The following is a 15,110-nucleotide window of genomic DNA, read 5'->3' on the forward strand; positions in this document are numbered from 1 at the left end:
TCCGGTGTACAGGGCGGTGTGGCGGGTGTTCGGTGCACAGATATGTCCGGTGTGGCGGGTGTCCGGTGTACAGATGTGTCCGGTGTACAGGGCGGTGTGGCGGGTGTCCGGTGTACAGATATGTCCGGTGTACAGGGCGGTGTGGCGGGTGTCCGGTGTACAGATATGTCCGGTGTACAGGGCGGTGTGGCGGGTGTCCGGTGTACAGATATGTCCGGTGTACAGGGCGGTGTGGCGGGTGTCCGGTGTACAGATATGTCCGGTGTACAGGGCGGTGTGGCGGGTGTTCGGTGTACAGATATGTCCGGTGTACAGGGCGGTGTGGCGGGTGTTCGGTGCACAGATATGTCCGGTGTACAGGGCGGTGTGGCGGAGCCCCCTCCTCTCCCTCATACAGGCCCGGAGCTCGTCACCCCGGACACACAGCTTCCCCCCTCCTCCGGCCTCTCCTCTCACACAGGCCGCTGGGCTCTCCTCTCCGGGTTCCCCCTCACCTCTCCTCCGGCTCTCCGCTCTCTCTCCTCCTCAGTGTCAGGCCAGACTCCCCCCTCGGTCTGCCATCAGCTGGACCCGTCCGCTCTGCCCGCCCGTCTTGCTCCGCCCCCCACGGCACGCCCACCATCCCTTCCAGCCCCGCCTCTGAACGGCCCTCACGACGGAGAAAAGGGCGGAGCCGTGTGCGGTGTGGGCGGAGTTTGGCCTGGAGGCGGGTATATGTGAGGTGAGACCGGAACGCTTAGGTAGGATTTTCCTTTCCGAGTTCTGCAGAGACGGTGTACCGGGAGGCCCGGAGAGAGGGAGGGGAGCTGAAAGGTGGACAAATGCCGGGATGTAGGCCCGGTCTTCTGTGCGGTATCCCTTAGCAACCACTCGGGGCTCCTCCTTGCGGCAGCCTGGCCCTTTGAGGGGTTGTCATGGTTACTGCACACATTGTGCGGAACAACAACAGTCATGTGACCCTCATCAAAAAAAAAAAAAATCACAGCCTATCATCTCCTTCCCTCCCAACTCCTCCCCAAACCGAACATCTGTCTCTCCCAATCATGTGATTCAGGTGTTCCAATCATGTGACTTAGATGTTCCAATCCCCTCCCAATCATGTGATTCAGGTGTTCCAATCCCCTCCATATCATGTGATTCAGGTGTTCCAATCCCCTCCATGGACACAGGTGTATACAATCAAGCCCCTAGGCATGCAGACTGCTTCTACAAACATTGGTGAAAGAATGGGTCGCTCTCAGGAGCTCAGTGACTCCAAGCGTGGTCCCGTGATAGGTGGCCACCTGTGCAATAAGTCCATCCGTGACATTTCCTGGCCACTAAATATTCCACGCTCAACTGTTAGTGGGATTATAACAAAGTGGAAGCAACTGGGAACAACAGCCACTCAGCCACCAAGTGGTAGGCCACGTCACATGACAGGGCGGGGTCAGTGCATGCTGAAGCGCACAGTGCGCAGAAGTCGCCAACTGTCTGCAGTCAATAGCTAAAGACCTCCAAACTTGGTGTGGCCTTCAGATGAGCCCAACAACAGGGCGTAGAGAGCTTCATGGAATGGGTTTCCATGGCCGAGCAGCTGCATCCAAGCCTTCCATCACCAAGTGCAATGCAAAGTGTCGGATGCTGTGGTGTAAAGCACGCCACCACTGGACTCTAGAGCAAGGGAGGCGTGTTCTCTGGAGTGACCAATCACGCTTCTCTGTCTGGCAATCCGATGGACATGTCTGGGTTTTGCGGTGGCCAGGAGAACGGTACTTGCCTGACTGCATTGTGCCAATTGTAAAGTTTGGTGGAGGGAGGATTATGGTGTGAGGTTGTTCCTCAGGGGTTGGGCTTGGCCCCCTAGTTCCAGTGAAGGGAACTCTTAAGACAACATTCTTGACAATTTCATGCTCCCAACTTTGTGGGAAGAGTTTGGGGATGGCCCCTTCCTGTTCCAACATGACTGCACACCAGTGCACAAAGCAAGGTCCATAAAGACATGGAGGAGCCAGTTTGGGGTGGAGGAACTTGACTGTCCTGCACAGAGTCCTGACCTCAACCCCATAGAACACCTTTGGGATGAATTAGAGCGGAGACTGTGAGCCAGGCCTCCTCCCCCGACATCAGTGCCTGACCTGACAAATGTGCTTCTGGAAGAATGGTCCAACCTTCCCATAGACACCCTCCTAAACCTTGTGGACGGCCTTCCCAGAAGAGGTGAAGCTGTTATAGCTGCAAAGGGCGGGGCCAACTCAATATTGAACCCTCTGGACTAAGACTGGGGGGCCATTAAAGTTCATGGGTGTGGAAAGGGCGGGGCCAACTCAATATTGAACCCTACGGACTAAGACTGGGGGGCCATTAAAGTTCATGGGTGTGGAAAGGGCGGGGCCAACTCAATATTGAACCCTACGGACTAAGACTGGGGGGCCATTAAAGGTCATGTGTGTGGAAAGGCCGGCCGACCAATACTTAGGGCAATATAGTGTATATGATATACCTCATACACAAATATAGGAGGACGGAAGAATGGCACACAGCGGGCGCACAGAGGTCAGAGGACAGAACTAAGGCACATGGAAGAACTACAACTCTCAGCATATACAGGCACCGGCACTCCTCCAGCTGATGGAGAACTACAACCCTCAGCATGCACTTTTGTACAGGCGGATGTGCACACCCTGCACTCCTTCCACTGATAGAGACCTACAATATCCAACATGTAAGGCAACTTATTCCCTGCCAACTGAAAGAGAACTACAACTCCCAGCATGTAGAGACACATTGCCATCCTGCAACTTAGGGAGAACCACAACACCCAGCATGTACAGAGACCCTGCACTCCATTATCTGAGAGAACTACAACTCCCAGCATGTACTGACACCCTGAACTCCGATTCAGGGAGAACTACAACTCCCAGCATGTGAGACAACTTACACTGCTCCAACTAAGAGAGAACTACAACTCCCAGCATGTACTGACACCCTGCACTCCTTTGAATGAGAAAGAACTACAACTCTCAGCATGTGAGACAACTTACACTGCTCCAACTAAGAGAGAACTACAACTCCCAGCATGTACAGAAACCCTGCACTCCGAATGAGAAAGAACTACAACTCTCAGCATGTACAGAAACCCTGCACTCTGAGAAAGAACTACAGACAACTGACACTGCTCCTACTAAGAGAGAACTACAGTTGCAAGACAAAGTATGTGAACCCCTTGGGATTCCGTGGAGTTTTGCATGAATTGGGCATAAAATGTGCTCTGAACGTCATCTAAGTCACAACAATAGAAGAACACAGTCTGCTGAACATAATACTACACAAACATTAGATGTTGCCATGGTTTAATTGCACATAACATGTAAACAATCACAGTGCAGGGAGGAAAAAGTATGTGCGGCCCTAGCTTAATGACTTCTCCCAGAGCTAATTGGAGCCAGGAGTGAGCCAACCTTGACTCCAATCAGTGTGATGATATTGGATGTGTTGCTGACAGCTGTCCTGCCCTTAAAAAACACACACCTGTTTTGGGTTTACTGGTTTCAAGAAGCACTTTCTGATGTGAACCATGCCTCGCAGAAAAGAGCTCTCAGAAGACCTACGATCAAGAATTGTTGACTTGCATGAAGCTGGAAAGTGTTACAAAAGTATCTCCAAAAGACTTGATGTTCATGTGTCCACGGTAAGACAGACTGTCTACAAATGGAGAAAGTTTAGCACTGTTGCTACTCTCCCTAGGCGTGGTCGTCCTGTAAAAATGACTGCAAGAGCACAGCGCAGCATGCTGCATGAGGTGAAGAAGAATCCCAGAGTGTCAGCTAAAGACCTACAGAAATCTCTGGCACATGCTAACATTTTTGTTGACACATCTACAATAAGGAAAACATTAAACAAGAATGGAGTACATGGGAGGACACCACGGAGGAAGCCATTGCTGTCCAAAAAGAATATTGCAGCACGTTTGAAGTTTGCAAAAGAGCACCTGGATGTTCCACAGCACTACTGGCAAAATATACTGTGGACAGATGAAACCAAGATTGAGTTGTTTGGGAAGAACACACAACACTGTGTGGAGAAAAAAAGGCCCAGCACACCAACATCAAAACCTCATCCCCACTGTGAAACATGGCGGAGGGAGCATCATGGTTTGGGACTGCTTTGCTGCCTCAGGGCCTGGACGGATTGTTGTCATTGATGGGAAAATGAATTCCAGAGTTTATCAAGACATTTTGCAGGAAAACGTACGACCATCTGTCCGCCAACTGAAGCTCCGCAGAGGATGGGTGATGCAACAGGACAATGACCCAAAGCATACAAGTCATTCAACAAAACAATGGCTGCAACAGCACAGAATACGCCTTCTGGAGTGGCCCAGTCAGAGTCCTGACCTCAACCCCATTGAAATGCTGTGGCATGACCTTAAGAGAGCGATTCACACCAGACATCCCAAGAATATTGCTACACTGAAACAGTTTTGTGAAGAGGAGTGGTCCAAAATGACTCCAGATCGTTGTGCAGTTCTGATCTGCAACTACAGGAAACGTTTGGTTGAGGTTATTGCTGCCAAAGGAGGGTCAACCAGTTATTAAGTCCAAAGGTTCACATACTTTTTCCTTCCTGAATTGTGAATGTTTACATGTTATGTGCAATTAAACCATGGCAACATCTAATGTTTGTGTAGTATTATGTTCAGCAGACTGTGTTCTTCTATTGTTGTGACTTAGATGATGTTCAGAGCACATTTTATGCCCAATTCATGCAAAACTCCACGTAATCCCAAGGGGTTCACATACTTTTTCTTGCAACTGTACAACTCCCAGCATGTACAGAAACCCTGCACTCCGAATGAGAACTACAACTCCCATCATGTACCGATACCCTGCACTCCGAATGAGAAAAAAACTACGACTCTCAGCATTTACAGAAACCCTGCACCCCGAATGAGAAAGAACTACGATTCTTAGCATATACATACACCCTGCACTCCTCCAACTGATGGAGAACTACAGCTACTAGCACATACAGATGTAATGCTGGGGGTAGAATGGAGGGATCCGCATTTCATAAAACAGCACAGGAATCGAATACACAGATCTGCTGAGGAGATGAAAACATTCACATCCCCCCCCCCCCATGATCCTAATGGTTCCAGACACGAGGAGCCCATGGGGTGACATTTAATTATAAAGGATGGTATAGTTGAAGCTGCTGTTGTATTATACTTGGGATCCATGTAGTGCGTAGCGCTGATTCTCAGGATGTGCAGCACAGGCGCTCAGTGCACACAGGTTCCAGCAGGCCTGCCCTGCCCATCTTATTAAACTGCAGAAAATTATAGGCTGTATCTCGGCTTTATGATCTTCAGAAGAAGGAACACAAAGGAGCGTTTCATTCACTTTTATTGGTGTTTGTAGATGGAGAAGAATCGGGTGCGGTGGAGGAGCCGGGCAGATAACGGCTAACTGTATTTATGCCCCATTTCATTAAACACAAAACGCTCTCGTCTTTTCTCACTCCTGAAGACTTGAAATATCACTTACCAGAAAATGTCATGTATTATAGGAGGCAAAATCCATACTACTGCCTCTGCAGAGGAGATACAGGAACCAAGTGTGTGATCACCTGGCAGATACTGCATGGAAGGGTCCACTGTGAGACACTTGTGGCATGGCATACACACCAACCACAGCACCAGATGCACTATGATAGACCTCAGCTATGGCGTACACGCCAACCACAGCACCAGATGCACTATGATGGACCTCAGCTATGGCGTACACGCCAACCACAGCACCAGATGCACTATGATGGACCTCAGCTATGGCGTGCACGCCAACCACAGCACCAGATGCACTATGATGGACCTCAGCTATGGCGTGCACGCCAACCACAGCACCAGATGCACTATGATAGACCTCAGCTATGGCGTACACGCCAACCACAGCACCAGATGCACTATGATGGACCTCAGCTATGGCATACACACCAACCACAGCACCAGATGCACTATGATAGACCTCAGCTATGGCGTACACGCCAACCACAGCACCAGATGCACTATGATAGACCTCAGCTATGGCGTACACGCCAACCACAGCACCAGATGCACTATGATGGACCTCAGCTTTGGCGTACACGCCAACCACAGCACCAGATGCACTATGATGGACCTCAGCTATGGCGTACACACCAACCACAGCACCAGATGCACTATGATGGACCTCAGCTATGGCGTACACGCCAACCACAGCACCAGATGCACTATGATGGACCTCAGCTATGGCGTGCACGCCAACCACAGCACCAGATACACTATGATGGACCTCAGCTATGGCGTGCACGCCAACCACAGCACCAGATGCACTATGATGGACCTCAGCTATGGCGTGCACGCCAACCACAGCACCAGATGCACTATGATGGACCTCTGCTATGGCATACACGCCAACCACAGCACCAGATGAACTATGCTAGACCTCAGCTATGGCATACACACCAACCACAGCTCCAGATGCTCTTTATAGACCTCAGCTATGGCATACACACCAACCACAGCACCAGATGCACTATGATAGACCTCTGCTATGGCATACACGCCAACCACAGCACCAGATGCACTATGATGGACCTCAGCTATGGCGTACACGCCAACCACAGCACCAGATGCTCTATGATAGATCTCAGCTATGGCGTACACGCCAACCACAGCACCAGATGCACTATGATAGACCTCTGCTATGGCATACACGCCAACCACAGCACCAGATGCACTATGATAGACCTCAGCTATGGCGTACACGCCAACCACAACACCAGATGAACTATGATGGACCTCAACTATGGCGTACACGCCAACCACAGCACCAGATGCTCTATGATGGACCTCAGATATGGCGTACACGCCAACCACAGCACCAGATGCACTATGATGGACCTCAGCTATGGCGTACACGCCAACCACAGCACCAGATGCACTATGATGGACCTCAGCTATGGCGTACACGCCAACCACAGCATCAGATGCACTATGATGGACCTCAGCTGTGGCGTACACGCCAACCACAGCACCAGATGCACTATGATGAACCTCAGCTGTGGCATACACGCCAACCACAGCACCAGATGCACTATGATAGACCTCAGCTGTGGCATACACGCCAACCACAGCACCAGATGCACTATGATAGACCTCAGCTATGGCGTACACGCCAACCACAGCACCAGATGCACTATGATAGACCTCTGCTATGGCGTACACGCCAACCACAGCACCAGATGCTCTATGATAGACCTCTGCTATGGCGTACACGCCAACCACAGCACCAGATGCTCTATGATAGACCTCAGCTATGGCGTACACGCCAACCACAGCACCAGATGCGCTATGATAGACCTCTGCTATGGCGTACACGCCAACCACAGCACCAGATGCACTATGATAGACCTCAGCTATGGCGTACACGCCAACCACAACACCAGATGCACTATGATGGACCTCAACTATGGCGTACACGCCAACCACAGCACCAGATGCTCTATGATGGACCTCAGATATGGCGTACACGCCAACCACAGCACTAGATGCACTATGATGGACCTCAGCTATGGCGTACACGCCAACCACAGCACCAGATGCACTATGATGGACCTCAGCTGTGGCGTACACGCCAACCACAGCACCAGATGCACTATGATGAACCTCAGCTGTGGCATACACGCCAACCACAGCACCAGATGCACTATGATAGACCTCAGCTGTGGCATACAAGCCAACCACAGCACCAGATGCACTATGATAGACCTCAGCTATGGCATACACGCCAACCACAGCACCAGATGCACTATGATAGACCTCAGCTATGGCATACACGCCAACCACAGCACCAGATGCACTATGATAGACCTCAGCTATGGCATACACGCCAACCACAGCACCAGATGCACTATGATAGACCTCTGTTATGGCATACACGCCAACCACAGCACCAGATGCATTATGATAGACCTCAGCTATGGCATACACGTCAACCACAGCACCAGATGCACTATGATAGACCTCTGCTATAGCATACAAGCCAACCACAGCACCAGATGCACTATGATAGACCTCTTCTATGGCATACACACTGAACACATCCCTTTTATCATTCGATGATATCATTGGTTGTTGGGATGCCGGCGGCTGAAAGATTGTAAGGGTGGACAGTAAAAGCCTGTGGCTTTGTGAAACTAAAAGGCAGGCTTCATCCACCTGCTGGCTTGCATACAATTTTTTGGGCAATTTTTAGGCATTTTCCTAAGGCAGCCCTGAAGAAACCCAAGTGCGCCCCAGGGAGACCTCTGCCATGGCATACACACCAGCTACAGCACTGGATCAACCATGGTTTGATATACTCACTGGTCACAAGATCCATAATAAGAGACTTCTGCCATGGCATATACACAGGCCACAGCACTGGATACAGTATGGTAGACTTCTGTTATATACATTGGCCATAGCACCAGATCCATTATGAATGACTTATGCCGTTGCATAAATATACTAGCCACAGCAGCAGATCCACTATAAAAGACATCTGCTATGGCAAACACAACAGCCACAGCAGTAAATTCCCTATGTGAGACCTCTGCCATGGCATAATCATTGGCCACAACACCAGATCCATTATAAGAGACTCTTCTGCCATGGCATACACAATGGGCACAGCAGTAAATTCCTTATGTGAGACCTCTGCCATGGCATACTCACCGGCCACAACACCAGATCCATTATAAGAGACTCTTCTGCCATGGCATACACAATGGGCACAGCAGTAAATTTCCTATGTGAGACCTCTGCCATGGCATACTCACCGGCCACAACACCAGATCCATTATAAGAGACTTTTCTGCTATTGCATACACAACAGTTACAGCACCAGATCCACTATAGACGATGTCTGCTATGACATACACACCGTTCACAACACCGGATTCACTATGAGAGACTTCTTCCACAGCATACACACCGGCCACAACACCAGATCAATTATAAGAGACTTCTGCCATGGATTAGACACCGGCCACCATACCATTTCCAATATGAGACACTTCTTCCATTGGATACACCCCAGCCACAATACCAGATCCACTATAGAAGACGTCTGCCATGACATACACACCAGCCACTACACTGGATTCACTATGAGAGACCTCTGCTATGGCATGCTCACCGGCCATGACATCAGATCCATTATAAGAGACTCTTCTGCCATGGCAAACACAACAGCTACAGCACCAGATCCACTTTAGAAGACATCTGCTACGACATGCACACCGGCCCCAACACCAGGTTCACTATGAGAGACTTCTGCCATAGCATACAAACCGGTCACAACACCAGATCAATCACAAGAGACTTCTGCCATGGAATACACACCGGCCACCATACCAGATCCAATATGAGAGACTTCTTCCATTGGATACACACTGGCCACAATACCAGATCCACGATGAGAGACTTCGGCCATGGCATACACACCAGCTACAACACCAGATTCACTAAGATGGACCTCTGCCATGGCATAACCATTAGCCACATTACCAGATCTATTATAAGAGACGTTTGCCATGGCATACACACTGGTCACAGCACCAGATCCACTGTAGAAGACCTCTGCTTCTTTAGATCCTCCCTTTGAGTTTCATTTCTCTATTTATGGATTATACTCATTTTGACTGTTGCATAATGCGTGATGGGGCCCCTTAGGCACAATATTACAATTGTTACTAGGGACGTTGTATGTTATTCTCTTTTGTAAGGGCCTCTGGATCTTCACTGCCAATATGTATCATTCTACGATTGCACCTCAGGAACCTTGGATTGTTCCATGTCCTGCCCTACAATCATTTTTATGCATCTTCGTACAACTCCTACTCCACCGAATGTCCTTCAGATTGTAATTGTAATACACCTGCTGTTGGGCCTAAATGGCTTTGCAGTAAATTGTTCTGTTTCTTTTTCTCTGCTTTGTAAGGTAAAAACCTATAAATAAACAAACACCCATACACACCAGCTACAACACCAGATTCACTATGACAGACTTCTGCCGGGGCATACACAGTGGCCACAGCACTGGATCCAGTATGATAGACTTCAGACGTGGTATACACACTGGCCACAGCACCAGATACACTAAAGAGAGACCTCTTCCGTGGCATACACAAGGGCCACTACACCGGATCCACTATGAGAAACTCCTGCCATGGCATACACACTGGCCACAGAACTGGACTCACTATGACCGCCTTCTGTCATGGCAAACATAATGGTCATAGCACCAGTTCCACTATGAGACTTCTGCTATTCAATACACACCAGCTACACATTGATCCACTGTGAGAGACCTCTGCCATGGCAAATAGCACACTGGCCACAGCACCGTTGCAAACCCCAACTGATAGAGTTCCCAAGACATATTAGTGCCAGACTATGCCAAGCGACCTATTCCCTTTATATTATCCCTAAGAATGTACTTGGACTCCCCTCCTATCCCCTTTATATTACCCCTTACCTCTGAGAATGTTCCTGGACTTCTATCCCATTTATATTATCCCTTACCCTTGATAATGTCCCTGGACTCCCCTTCTATCCCCTTTATATTATCCCTTACCCCAATGATGTCCATGGACTCCCCTCCTATCCCTTTTATATTATCCATTACCCTGATTATGTCCCCAGACTCCTATCCTCTTTATCTTATTTCTTACCCCTGATGATGTCCATGGACTCCCCTTCTATCCCTTTTATATTATCCCTTACCCCTGATAATGTCCCTGGACTCCCCTTATATCCCTTTTATATTATCCCTTACCCCTGATAATGTCCCTGGACTCCCCTCCTATTCCCTTTATATTATCCCATACCCCTAATGATGTCCATGGGCTCCCCTCCTATCCCCTATATATTATCCCTTACCCCTGATAGTTTCCCTGGACTCCCCTCCTATCCCCCTTATATTATCCCTTACCCCCGATAATGTCTCCGGAATCCCCTTGCATCCCCTTTTATATTATCCCCTACCCCTGAAGATGTCCATGGAATCACCTTCTATCCCGTTTATATTATCCCTTACCACTCATGGTTATCCTTGGACTCCCCTCCTATCCACTTTATAGTATCCAGTGCCTCTGATGATGTCCATGGACTTCCCTCCTATCCTCTTTATATTAACCTTTATCCCTGATGATGTCCCTGGACTCCCCTCCTATCCCTCTTATATTATCCCTTACTCCTGATGGTTTCCCTGGACCTCCCTCCTATCCCCTTTGTATTATCCCTTACCCCTGATAATGTCCCTGGACTCCCCTCCTATCCTCTTTATATTATCCTTTACCCCTGATGATGTCCCTGGGCTCCCCTTCTACTCTTTTATATTATCCCTTACCTCTGATGGTTTCCCTGGACTTCCCTCCTATCCCTTTTATATTATCTCTTACCCCTGATGGTTTCCCTGGACTCCCCTCCTATCCCCTTTATATTAACCTTTATCCCTGATGATGTCCCTGGACTCCCCTCCCCCCCAATCCCTTTTATATTATCCCTTACCTCAGATGATTTCCCCGGACTCCCCTCCTATCCCTTTTATATTATCCCTTACCCCCGATAATGTCCCCGGACCCCCCTCTTATCCCTTTTATACTATCCCTTACCCCTTATAATATCCCATAATTCAGTCCTCCATCCAAACAAACAAACAAACAAACAAACTCATAGGTCCTCATTTTCTTGGCAAGGCTACCATTTTTTGGTACAGCCAATAAAGCTTATTTGAATTTCAGAGCGAGGGAGACAATCAGAGCATAACGCCATGTTTTTAGTGAGAGGGCATTATGGGAAATTATGGAGATGTTGCTGCCATGGCACTTCCAAACTTTTATCCTCTCACAGGACAGTCATATGACTGCAGAGCACCAGCTCCATGTTCCCTGTAATGAGGATTGTGGAAGCGCAGAGACAGAGGGATGGGCCGAATGCTGAACATACTTATGTCATTTGTGTGCGGAGTTCCCCTGCTAGGATAGCTTCCATCAGACACCCGACACAATGGACATACAAAGATCAGGACACTCCACAGGACATTTTGAAGCTGACTGCAGCCGATCTATACATTTTCCCACGCATGTCAGAGAGGATTCCGGAGATTCCTGTGTGCGCGGGAGAACAGTGAGGCCATTGTCACCTCAGCTGGGGACAGCCGGAGCCACAAACACCCGCAGAGCATTCTGCAACTTTTTACTGACTCGCACTTCTGGAGTTCATACATCAGTATTTCCTTTTTATTTCATATGGAGTGTATAAAGTCCAGGAATCACCCTAAATGTGAAATAAATAATCCTCAAATTGTTTCTCTTCAGCTTTTGAGCTAAATCGGGAAATCCCATCTCAGTTTTGGCTGCTCTGACATTCCAGGGACTGATTGGGATTCTTTAGGTCTGGGTCTGCCGATAGATCAATGTTTGCTGGTTGTCAAGACAGGTCCTCTTTCATGCTACTGGGGCCTCTAGCAGGTGCACACGTTGTGTCTGTCAGCCGCAGATTCTGGTCCTTTACAGAGCTGTGCCTGTCCTCCTTGGGTTCTGGTCCTTTAAAGAGCTGTACCTGTCATTTGTTGATTCTAGTCCTTTCAGAATCCTCAAAATCTGGTTCTTTACAGAGCTGTACATGTTGTCTGTGGATTCTGGTTCTTTGCAGAGCTGTGCCTGTCCTCTAGCTTACAAAGCCATACCTGTTCTCCTCAGGTTCTGGTCCTTTATAGATCTGTACTTGTCATCCATGGATTCTGGTCCTTTACAGGTCATGTCTGTCCTCCTTGGGTTCTGGTCCTTTAAAGAGCTGTACCTGTCATCTGTTGACTTGGGTCCTTTACAGGTCATGTCCGTCCTCTGCAGGTTCTGGTCCTTTGCAGAGCTGTGCCTGTCATCGGCATGTTCTGGTTGCTTATAGAACTGTTCCTGTCACCCGTGGATTCTGGTTTTTGTAGAGTTGTGCCTGTCCTCCTTGGTTTCTGGTCCTTTAAAGAACTGTACCTGTCACCTGTTGATTCTGGTCCTTTCAGAATCCTTGGAATCTGGTTCTTTACAGAGCTGTGCCTGTCATTGGTGGATTCTGGTCGCTTATAGAACTGTACCTGTCACCCATGGATTCTGGTTTTTGTAGAGCTGTGCCTGTCATTGGCGGATTCTGGTTCTTTACAGAGCTGTACATGTTGTCTGTGGATTCTGGTTCTTTGCAGAGCTGTGCCTGTCCTCTGGCTTACAAAGCCATACCTATTCTCCTCGGGTTCTGGTCCTTTATAGAGCTGTACTTGTCATCCATGGATTCTGGTCCTTTACAGGTCATGTCTGTCCTCTGTAGGTTTTGGTCCTTTGCGGAGCTGTGCCTGTCATTGGCGGATTCTGGTCACTTATAGAACTGTACTTGTCACCCGTGGATTCTGGTTTTTGTAGAGCTGTGCCTGTCCTCCGAGGGTTCTGGATCCTTACAGAGCTGTGCCTGTCCTCCGCGGTATCCGGTTGTTTACAGAGCCATGCCTGTTCTCCTTGGGTTCTGGTCCTTTATAGAACTGTACTTGTAATTCATGGATTCTGGTCCTTTACAGGTCATGCCTGTCCTCTTCAGGTTCTAGTCAGGTATGCAAGTTGCAGAGCTGTGCCTATTATCAGTGGATTCTGATCCTTTATAGAACTGTACCTGTTATCCGTGGACTCTGTTTTTTGCAGAGCTGTGCCTGTCCTCCTTGGGTTCTGGTCCTTTATAGAGCTGTACTTATCATCTGCAGATTAGGGTTCTTTGTAGAACTGTGCCTGTCCTCTGCGGATTCTGGTTCTTTGTAGAACTGTGCCTGTCCTCCGTGGTATGGTTATTTACAGAACCATACCTGTTCTCCTTGGGTCCTGGTCCTTTATTGAACTGTACTTGTAATTCATGGATTCTGGTCCTTTAAAGGTCAGGCCTGTCCTCTGCAGGTTCTGGTTCTTAGCAGAGCTGTGCCTATCATCGGTGGATTCTGGTCCTTTATAGAACTGTACCTGTCATCCACAGATTCTGTTCCTTTACAGGTCATGCCTGTCCTCTGCAGTATCTGGTCCTTTACAGGTCATGCCTGTCCTCCGCAGTGTCTGGTCCTTTACAGAGCCATGTCTGTCCTCCATGGATTCTGATCCTTTACAGAGTCGTGCCTGTCATCCGTGGATTCTGGTTCTTAATAAAACTGTACCTGTCCTCCAGGGATTCTCGTTTTTTATAGAGCTGTTTGGGTTTGAGTCTGCCGATAGATCAGTGTTTGCGGGTTATCATGACAGGTCCTCTTTCATGCTACTGGGGCCCTTAGCAGTTGTCTGTCATCTGAAGATTCTGATCCTTTACAGAGCTTTGCCTGTCATCTGTGGACTCTGGTCCATTATAGCAGAGGTCCCCAACCCTGGGACCCAGACCAGTACTGGTCCATGGACTATGGCCTGGTAGGAAATGGACCAAACAGCAGGAGGCTGAGCGAAGGGTGAGTGAGCGAAGCTTCATTTGTATTTACAGCCGCTCCCCAGCGCTCGCATTATCACCTGATCTCCACCTCCTGTCAGATCAGTGGCAGCATTAGATTCTCATGGGAGCCTGAACCCTACTGTGAACTGCGCATGTGAGGGATCTCGGTTGCACGCTTCTTATCAGAATCTAGTGCCTGATGGTCTGAGGTGGAGCCGAGTCGGTGATGCCAGCCCTGGGGAGCGGCTGCAAATCATTAGCAGAGAGGTTTGATTGAACAGAGACCATAATAAATCAATGACTCCTAACAAAACCCTATCAGTAAGTGGCAAGTGCATCTGGTGGCAGGCTTTATAGTGGCAAGCACATCTGGTGGCAGGCTTTATAGTGGCAAGCTCATCTGTTGGCAGGCTTTATAGTGGCAAGCGCATCTGGTGGCAGGCTTTATAGTGGCAAGCGCATCTGGTGGCAGGCTTTATATAGGCGAGCGCATCTGGTGGCAGGCTTTATAGTGGCAAGCGCATCTGGTGGCAGGCTTTATAGTGGCAATCGCATCTGGTGGAAAGCGCATCTGGTGGCAGGCTTTATAGTGGCAAGCGCA

At 48.9% G+C, this 15,110-nt stretch overlaps 1 protein-coding gene across 2 annotated transcripts in view; it reads right to left on the reverse strand.

Moving 5' to 3' along the window:
- DAG1 (dystroglycan 1) overlaps window positions 1–15,110 on the reverse strand; it is a 136,381-nt gene that overhangs the window by 52,771 nt on the left and 68,500 nt on the right. Inside the window, exon 1 of one of the 2 annotated variants that reach the window (XM_089689753.1) lies at window positions 495–613. The exons of the other annotated variant lie outside the window; for it this stretch is intronic. The gene's annotated coding sequence lies outside the window, so the exon portion shown is untranslated. Of the gene's footprint in view, window positions 1–494; window positions 614–15,110 lie in introns of those variants that run through there. 2 annotated transcript variants of the gene reach the window in all.

The sequence above is a fragment of the Staurois parvus genome, unplaced genomic scaffold (assembly GCF_062004578.1).
Source record: "Staurois parvus isolate SC_StPar_1 unplaced genomic scaffold, SC_StPar_1.0 ptg000496l, whole genome shotgun sequence".
NCBI classification, from domain to species: domain Eukaryota; kingdom Metazoa; phylum Chordata; class Amphibia; order Anura; family Ranidae; genus Staurois; species Staurois parvus.